The sequence below is a fragment of the Theropithecus gelada genome, chromosome 18 (genome assembly GCF_003255815.1).
Source record: "Theropithecus gelada isolate Dixy chromosome 18, Tgel_1.0, whole genome shotgun sequence".
Lineage (NCBI taxonomy): Eukaryota > Metazoa > Chordata > Mammalia > Primates > Cercopithecidae > Theropithecus > Theropithecus gelada.
This window is the reverse complement of record NC_037686.1, coordinates 66,147,017-66,160,173: the sequence shown is the minus strand read 5'-3', so window position 1 is coordinate 66,160,173 and position 13,157 is coordinate 66,147,017.

Below are 13,157 nucleotides of genomic sequence, written 5' to 3'. Positions count from 1 at the left end.
ATTTTTCTTAGTTAACAACCACAATGAATAGTTCAGAAGTCAATATTTCTGGGTCCCTCAGGAGCCAAAGCACTTGATTTTAATGCAGTTGAATTTATGTAATGTCCTTTCATACAGACTACATTTATTATTTTTTCATTGAAGAAATCCTATCTAAAGTTATAACAATGTGTTACCACACTGCCTTTGAAAATGTGCTTTTTGCAATGGATTTTTAATACACATTAATAGGCATTAATTTTGGCACTAGTTTGATTTTTTTTCCCATGTGGATTCTGAATTGACTCAATAACATTCATTTTATAGGCTGTATTTGTCTACTCTCTTGAAATCCAAGTTGAGAATGTAATGGAGTGTATTTGTCATTAATCAAGATTTAATCTGTGCTTTGTTCCTTTTGGACTCTTTATTTTCCATCCATTTGACTATTCCTGTTCTAATACCCCATTACCTTAATTCTTAAACAATGACACATTAATTCTTGATATAGATTAAGAAAAATCACCTCATCTTGATTTCTTCTTAGTCGTTTGCATTTCTACATATATTTTAAAATATTCTTGTCAATTTGTATACAATCACATACACTTGTGTATGTGTACTTTCACAAGATTTTTTATAGGAATTGCATTGGATCTATAGATCAATTTGATTAGATGTCATATTTTTAGAGAAAGGGAAAGAGGTGTGTGTATTATATATAATACATATAGTATATATATAATATATATAATACATATATAATAGATAACATATATTATATATTATATATAGTACATATATAATAGATAATACATATATTATATATAATAGATAGTACACATAATAGATAATACATGTATAATATATATAATACATATATAATAGATAATACATATATAATATATATAATGCATATATATAATAGATAATAAATATATTATATATATAATACACACACACACACAGATTATTTAAGTAGTTGGCTCACTGAATTTTGGAGACTGATAAATTCAAAATCTGCAGGCCAGGCCAGCAGGCTGGATGCCTACACAAGGAAGAGCAGATGTCACTGCTGGAGTCCTAAGGTCCTCTTCCTAGGGGAGGTCTGTCTCTTTCTTAAGCCTTCAGCTGATAGCATGAATCTCACCCACGTTATGGAGGGTACTGTATTTTGCTCATATTCTATCTATGTGTCAATTGCATCTAAAATACCTGCACAGCAACATGTAGACCTGTTTCACCAAATATCTGTGTACCGTGGGCTGAACAAGTTTACACATAAATTAAGAATCCTGTATAATATGGTTTGGCTGTGGGTCTCCACCTAAATCTCACCTTGAATTGTAATAATTTCCATGTGTCATGGGAGGGACCCAGTGGGAGGTAACTGAATCGTGGGGGCGGGTCTTTCCTGTGTTGTTCTCTGTTAGTGAACAAGTCTCACGAGATCTGATGATTTTCTAAATCATCAGATTTATAAAAGCTGTCTCTTGCCTGCCACCATGCAAGATGGGACTTCGCTCCTCCTTTGCCTTCTACCATGATTGTCAGGCTTCCCCAGCCATGTGGAACTGTGAGTCTATTAAATCTCTTTCCTTTATAAATTGAATTACCCAGTCTCAGGTATGTCTTTATTAGCAGTGTGAGAACAGACTAATACACAGTGTATGGTTATACATAGTTTTATATGGATATAGTTGTATAACTATTTAACCTTATAATTACATACAGCTGTATAATTGTATTTCACACACACTTATCTGTAAAACTATATACATTTTTTAAAACAAGATTTTTATTTTGCTTTACCATCTTCATTAGTTCTAATAACCTATCAGTCAACTTGTTTTTTATATGAACAACCATGTTATCTATAAAAATAAGTTTGATTTATTACTTTTTAATCTTTTCATTACACAGTTATAAGAGATACAATTGCCTTATTCCTGACCTCTAACAAATAAGATTTCAATTTGACCACTAATTTATGACATTTGTGGTAGATTTTTTGTGATAACCTATTTTAGTTTAAGGGATTTTTCTTCCATAGTTTATATGTTATTTTAAATAATTTATTCCAAGTTATATTAAATGCTTTTCAGCACCTACTGACGTAATCTCTATTATAATTTGAATTAGTGAATTCGTTCTAATAATATACAATCTTGCATTCTTAATAGGAAACTAATTAGTTTTAATATATTACCAATTTATTACACGTTGCTGGATTCATCTTACTAACTTAGGTTTAAGATATTTACATTTATATTCATGAGTAGATGGAGCCTACATTTGAAATCTCATACTGTTTTTTAAGTTTTTCCATTAAGCATTTAAGTAAAATAAAAATTATTGAGAAGCATTTTCTCTTTTTCTATTCTCTTGAAGTATATGGATTTGGAAGCACAATTGACCCTTAAACAATGTGAAGTTTAGGGGAGTTCTGGCCTCTTCTACAGTTGAAAAACCCTGTGTAGGCTCTTAATTCCTAAACACTTAATGACTAATAGCCAACTGTTGACTGGAAGCCTTACCAATAACATAAACAGTTAACACGTATGTTGTATGTTATGTGTATTATATACTGTATTCTGTCAATAAAGTAAGCTAGAGAAAAGAAAATGTCATTAAGAAAACATAAGCGAAATAAAATATACATGTTTCCTATTTATTAAGTAGAAGTAGATTCTTTTGAAGGTCTTCATCCTCATTGTCCTCATGTTGAGTAGACTGAGGAAGAGGAAGAGGAAGGATTGGTCTTTCTGTCTCGGGGTGCCAAAGGCAGAAGAAAATCTGCGCATAAGTGGACTTACACAGTTCAGACCTGTGTTCTTCAAGGGTCAAATGTATTTGCTTACAGAAAATCGGGAAGAATTTGCCTATCTACCTGCTGCGTGTTGTTTTGCATGTGTGAGGTTTGGAGAAGTAGAATAAATTTAATTTGTGGCTATAGGAGTATTCAGGCTTTTCATTTCTGTTTTTCCCTAACTTCTTGTATTGAACAATTTAGAACCTACGTGTGAGTTGGATAAGCAGTAAAATGTATAATTGCCTTCACCTCGATTCTTCAATTGTAGACATTTAAAAATATATTTCCATTGTGTATGTGCTTTCTGAACCATTTGAAAATAAATTGTAGGCCTTGTGACATTACGTTCCTAAAACTTCAGCAAGTATCAACTAAAAATGACATTTTCCTATATAACCACCATAACATTATCAACCTTGATTTAGCAATACCGTTACACAGCTCATATTTTTTCAAAATTGAAAATATCTTTAAAAGTTATATTTTTCAATCACGGATCATACATGACATTTTGTTATCAATTTTCTTCAATTTTTGTTCTGGAACACAAACCTACATTTAAAAAAATGTTTCATGACATTGATATTTTTGAGATGTCTAGACTAGTATAGACTGCTGCACAATTTGGATCTTTTATAACTGTTTTCTCATGAAAAAAATGTTAAAGATATTATTTTTGTGAAAATATTCTTCATATGTAGTATTGAGAGCCTCTCAATTCATAGCATCTGGAGGGTGTTAATGTCAGTTTGTCCCAGTAAAATGATGGTATGTTGATCACTGTGCTAATGTGTTGTCCATCAGACATTTACATTGCAAAGTTCCTTTGTAATTATCAGGCTGGTACTTTGTAATTACAAGATGATACTTTGAGATCCTGTTCCCTAACACACCTTCAACTGATGGTTTTAACACTTATTAACAATCCCTTTCTTTATCAATTACTCCATTAATAGTTGTAAAAGGGTTGGTACAATACTCCTATTCTGTTTTTTTCTTTTTTACATGGAGTTAGTTGAAATTTTTCTATGTAACACATTCTTTCCTACCTCTTCCTCTCTCGACTTTTTATGAGTCAGTGTGAACTCAGGCATTTAGAAAGAAATAAATCATTGTTATCAATATTCTTTCTGATATTCCAATATACTCAAATTTGGCCACTGTGAGACTCTCCAAGCTAGTTCCTGTTTTCTTTTGAAACTACACCATCTGTATATTTGTACTTTAATTCTTTCTGCCAAAACAAGATGTTGAGACTCACAAATTTTCACTGCCCCCTATGTAGATGCAGACATTTTAACAAGAAGCCATATGTCCTTTTAATGAGGAATAGTATTTAAAAAATCAAGATCTGGACACTATCTGGGATCTTTGAGCCCAGATTTTTCCGTGCACCAAGATTAGAAACATGTTTTATTTTAAGATATTATAAGTTCATATTGACATCTCAAATTCAAACCTAATGCCACAGTGCTCTCTTTTTCTTTTTAAAATTTCATATTGATATCTTTCTACTCCCATAGTTACAACCTTAATTCCCATCAACATCAACATATTTTTCTCATTTACTCTGTCCTACATTAGTTTCAGAGATTCAAAAAATAATTGTAGAATTTCCACAAAATACTTAAAAAAAAAAAACCATTAGATGAAGTTAAATACTTGTTGCAGTCCTTTATATCTTATAATACATCATGAAAATATGTGTCCCAAATATATTTAACTTCGTTAATTTTTTAGTGAAGGTAAATTATCAATTTTTTATCTCTACTGATCTACTTTTATTCAATTTTAGATTTTCTTTAAAAATATTTTTGTTCTTTCTTTATTGATTATATAAAGCATTCATACAATCCAGAATCAACTATACATACACATAGTTTGGCATATTTATACAATAGATTATATATTATATTTATGTGCTAAGATAATGAATCAGTCTAAATGTCCATCAGTGTATGAATGAAGAAAAAGTGGTATATATTTAGAATGGAATACTATTTAGCCTTAGAGAAGAAGGAAAACATTTCTTTTGCAACAATATGGATGAACCTGTAAGACATGATATTAACAGAAATAATCCAGGCACAGAAAAACAAATACCCCATGATTTCACTTCTGTGTGGAATCCAAAAACTTGAACTCATAGAGTAGAAAGTAGAGTGGTGGTTACTAAGAGCTGAGAGATGGAGAGAGGAGTGGGGAGATATTGGTCAAAGGATACCCAATTTCAATTACACAGGAGGAGTAAGTTCAAGAGATCTAGTGTATAATATACCATGGCCACTATAGTTAATAACAATGTATTGTATTCTTGAAATTTGCTTTAAAAAGTAGATAGTATAATCAGTATTATCGCCACAATTTTTTATAAATATGTGAGGTAATGCAGATGTTAATTAATTCAATTTAACCATTTCATAATGTGTACATATTTCAAAGCATCATATTGTACAGGCTATATGTAGTTGATATTTGTCAACTCAAATAGCATAATTAATCCATGCACATTAATTTAAAAAGAAAAATACACTGTAAACATAAATCGCTTGATCAATCCTGAAGAGCATTGTTGAGTTCATCATATTCTATTCATAACGTATAATATGCCACAGGTCCATTAAAGTCACCCCTTGTATTCTGTTTTATTTTATTCAGGTTATTTTGGTTTTTGTCTCTTTTTTCTCTGAATTCCACTAGCATTCAATTTCTCCATGAATACCCACACCCACATATTTATCACATATACTTGTATATAAATGTATTCTATAACATATGTAGCGTTAAGTTGAAGAAGAAATATGGTTTTGCATTTACATAAATGTTAATGTTTTACAGGAAAACCTTGTTTTTTATTTTAATTTATGGAAGTGTAACTTAAGGATAAATTTCAAGGAATGAAAATGATATTCATTCCATTTCTTTATATGATCTCAATTAATTTGATCATTTTCTTACTTTTTACTAATTTAACTATATTTTTTATTCTTTAAGTTTTATATGTGGAGTTCTATTTCTTTAAAATCTAGTAAGTTTCTTTACTATAATCTGTGTTACTTGAAAAAGTGTTTGTTATTATTCATTTTATTATGAATTATTTTAACTCTTTATATTCTGTGCTTGCAACTCATTTTTTTTTCCTCAAAGTAGTTGACCTGTGGCATTTCACATTTTTTATCACTGATCTTAAAACTCATTTATTTCATCAACTATGTTTTTCTTTGTATATAAGCTTTTATTTTCAATTACTGAATTTAGTTTTAATAAATAGATACTGAATTTAGTTTTAATACATTCAGTATTTTTATTTAACTATTTAATTTTATACTTCATATCATTCTTTATTTTGTCATCACTTTTTTATTTAGTTGGTTTTCATCCCTTAAGTTTTGAATTATCTTACATTTATTGTTTTCTTTTAGTTCAATTCTTTTCATAATACCAGAAAGAAGGGATTTTCTGCAGAATGAAAAAAGAAAGATATAGACATTTATCTTCTGGCCGAACATTTTCTCTTATTTTTTCACCAACCGATTACTGAAACTACATAGGAGTGAATTTTTCAGAATTTTGCCTCAGAGGGTTTTCTGATTCAAGGGTTAATTCTTCCCACAGCAATTAGCAAGAATTATCTTTGATGTTAGAAGAGTGTTACTTGTTGAGGATGATTTAAGTGTTTCAAAATGTCTGTCAGTTGTTTATTGGGAAAGAAATATGAACGATATTTCATGGTACTGAAGAAGATGGCACAGAGGGACCCACCTAGGGAATGCTCCTGACATAAAACTTGTTGGAATCAACCAACATTAACCTCTTAATACAAACTCAGGAGGAGTGGCATGGATTAATTTTTCAAAGCAGATTTCTGGCTCTTTTATTAATCAGTTATCCATCCCTCTTCCTGTAGTGACTCAGTAGAAGTAACATCTTAGAATTCTTTTTTCTGACCTTAACTTCTTTATTATTATTATTATTATTATTATTTTACTTTAAGTTCTAGGGTACATGTGCACAACATGCAGGTTCGTTACATATGTATACATGTGCCATGTTGGAGTGAGGCACCCATTAACTCATCATTTACATTAGGGAAATCTCCTAATGTTATCCCTCCCCCCTACCCCCTCCCCACAATAGGACCCAGTGTGTGATGTTCCCCTTGCTGTGTCCAAGTGATCTCATTGTTCAGTTCCCACCTATGAGTGAGAACATGCGGTATTTGGTTTTCTGTTCTTGCGATAGTTTGCTGAGAATGATGGTTTCCAGCTATATCCATGTCCCTAGAAAGGACACGAACTCATCCTTTCTTATGGCTACATAGTATTCCATGGTGTATATGTGCCACATTTTCTTAATCCAGTCTGTCACTGATGGACATTTGGGTTGATTCCAAGTCTTTGCTCTTGTGAATAGTGCCGCAGTAAACATATGTGTACATGTGTCTTTATAGCAGCATGACTTATAATCCTTTGGGTATATCCCCGGTAATGGGATGGCTGGGTCAAATGGTATTTCTAGTTCTAGATCCTTGAGGAATTGCCGCACTGTTTTCCACAATGGTTGAACTAGTTTACAGTCCCACCAACAGTGTAAAAGTGCTCCTATTTCTCCACATCCTCTCCAGCACCTGTTGTTTCCTGATTTTTTAATGATCGCCATTCTAACTGGTGTAAGATAGTATCTCATTGTGGTTTTGATTTGCATTTCTCGGATGGCAAGTGATGATGAGCATTTTTTCATGTGTCTGTTGGCTGTATGAATGTCTTCTTTTGAGAACTGTCTGTTCATATCCTTTACCCACTTTTTGATGGGGTTGTTTGTTTTTTTCTTGTAAATTTGATTGAGTTCTTTATAGGTTCTGGATATTAGCCCTTTGTCAGATGAGTAGATTGCAAAAATTTTCTCCCATTCTGTAGGTTGCCTGTTCACGCTGATGGTAGTTTCTTTTGCTATGCAGAAGCTCTTTAGTTTAATTAGATCCCATTTGTCAATTTTGGCTTTTGTTGCCATTGCTTTTGGTGTTTTAGACATGAAGTCCTTGCCCATGCCTATGTCCTGAATGGTATTACCTAGGTTTTCTTCTAGGGTTTTTACAGTTTAAGGTCTAACATTTAAGTCTCTAATCCATCTTGAATTAATTTTCATATAAGGAGTAAGGAAAGGATCCAGTTTCAGCTTTCTACTTATGGCTAGCCAATTTTCCCAGCACCATTTATTAAATAGGGAATCCTTTCCCCATTTCTTGTTTTTGTCAGGTTTGTCAAAGATCAGATGGCTGTAGATGTGTGGTATTATTTCTCAGGGCTCTGTTCTGTTCCATTGGTCTATATCTCTGTTTTGGTACCAGTACCATGCTGTTTTGGTTACTGTAGCCTTGTAGTATAGTTAGAAGTCAGGTAGCATGATGCCTCCAGCTTTGTTCGTTAGGTTTAGGATTGTCTTGGCAATGCAGGGTCTTTTTTGGTTCCATATGAACTTTAAAGCAGTTTTTTCCAATTCTGTGAGGAAAGTCATTGGTAGCTTAATGGGGATGGCATTGAATCTATAAATTACCTTGGGCAGTATGGCCATTTTCACGATATTGATTCTTCCTATCCATGAGCATGGTATGTTCTTCCATTTGTTTGTGTCCTCTTTTATTTCACTGAGCAGTGGTTTGTAGTTCTCCTTGAAGAGGTCCTTTACATCCCTTGTAAGTTGGATTCCTAGGTATTTTATTCTCTTTGAAGCTATTGTGAATGGGAGTTCATTCATAGACGGATTCACAGCCGAATTCTACCAGAGGTACAAGGAGTTGGTACCATTCCTTCTGAAACTATTCCGATCAATAGAAAAAGAGGGAATCCTCCCTAACTCATTTTACAAGGCCAACATCATCCTGATCCAAAGCCTGACAGAGATACAACAAAAAAAGAGAATTTTAGTCCAGTATCCCTGATGAACATCGATGCAAAACTCCTCAATAAAATACTGGCAAACCGAATCCAGCAGCACATCAAAAAGCTTATCCACCATGATCAAGTGGGCTTCATCCCTGGGATGCAAGGCTGGTTCAACATACACAAATCAATAAACGTAATCTAGAATATAAACAGAACCAAAGACAAAAACCACGTGATTATCTCAATAGATACAGAAAAGGCCTTTGTCAAAATTCAACAGCCCTTCATGCTAAAAACTCTCAATAAATTCAGTATTGATGGAACATATCTCAAAATCATAAGAGCTATTTATGACAAACCCACAGCCAATATCATACTGAATGGGCAAAAACTGGAAGCATTCCCTTTGAAAACTGGCACAAGACAGGGATGCCATCTCTCACCACTCCTATTCAACATAGTGTTGGGAGTTCTGGCTAGGGCAATCAGGCAAGAAAAAGAAATAAAGGGTACTCAGTTAGGAAAAGAGGAAGTCAAATTGTCCCTGTTTGCAGATGACATGATTGTATATTTAGAAAACCCCATTGTCTCAGCCCAAAATCTCCTTAAGCTGATAAGCAACTTCAGCAAAGTCTCAAGATACAAAATCAATGTGCAAAAATCTGACCTGAACTTCTTAAAGGTTGAGGAGATACTGACAAGAATAAAAATTAGCCAAAACAGGATGGTTGTTTTAATTTATCCATTTCTCTATTGCAAATCAAATTGTCCTAGGAGGATAGATCTAACAGTGTAGAATAGGACTTCTTTATTTTGGATTATGAGCCATAATCTGTTCATTTTCCCATCATCCTAGTCTTTACTCCAAAGTTTTCATGACATCGCTAAGGTAGACTGTTACAATCATTCACTGAAACCTACAGTTTAAAAGTTTGACACCAAATTGGACAGAATGCAACTTCTGTGAAACTAGGATTCAGATATCCACCAGATTGCACATTTTCCTGATTACATTCCAATTTGGATTCCCAACCCCTATATGTTCTGAAATTTTTATGTAGTCCCAAAATAATTTTATTTCTTTTTTCCTGTCAGGGGACATGCGCAGTGATTTAAAGACATTTTTGCTTTAACCATTCATGTAGCTTCAGAAGGAGATCTCTGCCCAACGTTATCCTTTGAGGTATTGGCAAGAAATTGCCCTCTCTTCATCCGTTTCTTTACTTTCAAATGACTAACTTGTTACAGGTTTTGAGAATTGTCCATTCATTATCTTAGAGTTATTTTATCTTCAATGTGAGTGTCCAGGCTTATAAAGTCCACACTCACCAATAACTAAGGATAATTAAGTACCCTCTTGTTGATATTTTTCTAGACGGACTTGACCTAACGTGTAAGATCAATCCATTCTATGGAAGGTAGGTGCTGTTGTGGGTGCCAAACTGACCAATCAGGCAGTGGGATAAAAAGAGGGAGTTTACAGGACAGGTAGGCAACCTGGGACATGCCCATGGCAAGCATTCCTCTCATGTAACTCGGCCAGTCCTTTTTTCCCAATTATTCATGTCAAGGTGTTTCCTTTTTTTTTCTTTCCCCCTCAGGTGTTTTAATTTCACTAAGCATTCAAGGGACTTGAAATTTGAAATATTTATCTCCATTTCCTGATTGTATGCCCGTTACCTTACTGACTGCCAGAGAACCAACTGACAAATAAATAAACATTGGCAGAGATAAATAGTGATTGGCCATGTTAGGCTCCACCATCCCAGAGGGGACTGCTGTGGTGTTATCTAACTCACAAATATGTAATTATATTCTTTCTATTTGGTCTCTTTGCTTGGCAAACTGGATGTGATGATTAACATTTATCTGTCCCTTGCCAAAAAGTACAATGACATGTTTGGATTCATGATCTCAACTGTGTAGTCGTTTACAATGTATTTCTGTATGCCATATCATAGAGCAAATCGCTTCTAGGAACTTGAATGCCAGGAATGAAGAAGGCATACTGAATTCTATTCACAGCTACTCAGTAATGAAGGATCATATCTCTGGGAGGTGTATTTTTAGAAAGAGAAATATAGTTTTTAAATTATTCTTTTCTTATTTCAAATTTAATGCATGTTTGCTAACATATAACTTTGAAAAAATTAAAATGGCCACATTTTCAGTACTAAATATTATCTATTTTAATGTTCTGCCAGAATTTTTTTCTCCCTTAACCCATTACTTTTCTCTGCATCACATCTGCATTACCTCAAACATATTCAGATGCACATAAGAAACCATTTTAATGTGACTTATTAATAATCATGTCAAATTTAGTAATAGAATGGGTCAGGAATAGCAAGACCATTCTGAACAAGAATAGAATTGGAAGACCTACTTTACTAGATTTTTAAAAATACTATAGAACAGCAACAACTAAGACCATTGGTATGAGGAAGGATAAGTAGACCAACTGGGAGTCCAGAGACAGACCCCAGCTTCCATGGTGGTTTGATTTACAAGAAATAACACCATGTAACTAATGAGGAAACAATATTCTATTCAATAAACTGTGCTGAAACTATCATATATACATACTGGATAACCTCAAAGCACACAACAATGATTCTATATATTCTATATATTGAATCACATAGCAATTATATTGGCCTATTAATTTGGTACAACTCTTGATTTGGTAAGAATTCTTCAGGCTATGTACTTAATTGTTTTGCATTTTATAGAAGTTATGCCTTGGTGAAAGGTAAACATAAATTTATATAAACAGAATAACATCACAAATGACTAACTGGGAAACATTTGTAATATATATGACTTGAATATGTACATCTATATCTCAATTAGATTGTATCAGTTACATAACAATTAAAATGATAATGTTTTCAACAATTAAGAAAAACAGTCATAAAATTGTCCAAGAAGTATTCTTACAAGATGCTTACAAGCGTACTCTCATTAGAAACCAAGGGTATGCAAATTCAAATGAGATACTTTTTTCCATCAAATTGTCAGAAACTTAAGAAACTAATACTCAACTCACTAATGGCTGTCAATGGAGGATTGAATCACTTAGACACACTATGATTTGGAGTGACATTTCGTATAATATTTCTGGAAGAATATTTGGCTAGGAATTAAAATAATTAGATATTTATACATCATTTGCATAAAAATTTCAGTTTAAGAAATCAATCAGAAGCCTATAAATAAGAATATAAGCCAAATTTTAATATCAAAAGTTTTTATCATAATGACAATTCAATTAAAATGACAAACAAAAATCATAAAAACATTATAGTATGTATATGTAATAAAATCTTTTGAAATCACATAATATGTGAAGTAAGAATTAGAAATACTCTGTATATACAGCTGCTACTCAATTTATTTCTATACATTTGATTTATACTGACTTCTGTTAAAACTTATATTCCTTTTATAAGACTAGTTTTAGAGTCATTTGATAAAAAGGAGACCTGAATATATTTTTGGATGCGTTATGGTAGAGTTGAGTATACTTAGACCTTTCTCCCCCAAAAATACTGAAGTTCAGTTTTGATTTATAATACAGCAGGATTTTGATCCTGGTCATTCCATAATAAGATATTAACTAATGATAGCACCAAAGAATAAACTGAACATTCAAGGCATTGGAGCACTCATTAAGATAACACTACATATAGATTTGGAATATTTTAAGAGGAATGGTTCTTAGACAACAATATCTAGTTCAATTGCTACAAGACAGAGTTAAGCAGAAGAAGTCCATAAACCTTAATGACACAGTCCAAAGATACAAAGCAAATTTGTAATTTTAAGTGGTTCCTAAAATTTAGTTTCTTGACCTCAGCACATGCAAAGAATGTGCTTATGATTCCTGAAATGTGCACTGTTTTTAAATTAATATTGTACTTGCTATTAAGATTGGAACTGATTCAGAATAAATGGAAAATAGGCACCTATAAGTGATAAAAATCCAGTTATTCTGTCAGTTAAGAAGAGTCAGTAAGTCTTTTACATGCTCTGGCAAAATGTTCAGTACTTGTGAATCCAGTTTTCCACAAATTGTGTAATCTCTAGACAAATCACTTAATCATTCTGCTTTTCGTTTTTCTTTCATAAAACTGGTGGCTATTTATGGAGTCTAACACAAACCCCTATGTAAGGATTCCATGAAATAAAACCAGTAAAGCACATACAGTAATAATTATACATACAGTTGTTAACGACTTAAAGTTTATTATGGTTTCCTTTTACACTGTGTTGCTTTTTGGTATACTTTATCACTTCATATAACCTCTTTCTTATATCTTGAATAGATTTCCAGTGATGAATGCATTTTATTCCTTAGCTGCTGTTTCAGTCATACTAGGAAAGACACTAGAAAACATCAGATGGCACCTTTTTACAAACTTCAGACTAAGTAAACTAGATGTATATGAGTGAAGTAACTCAGGAATGGAAAACCAAACATT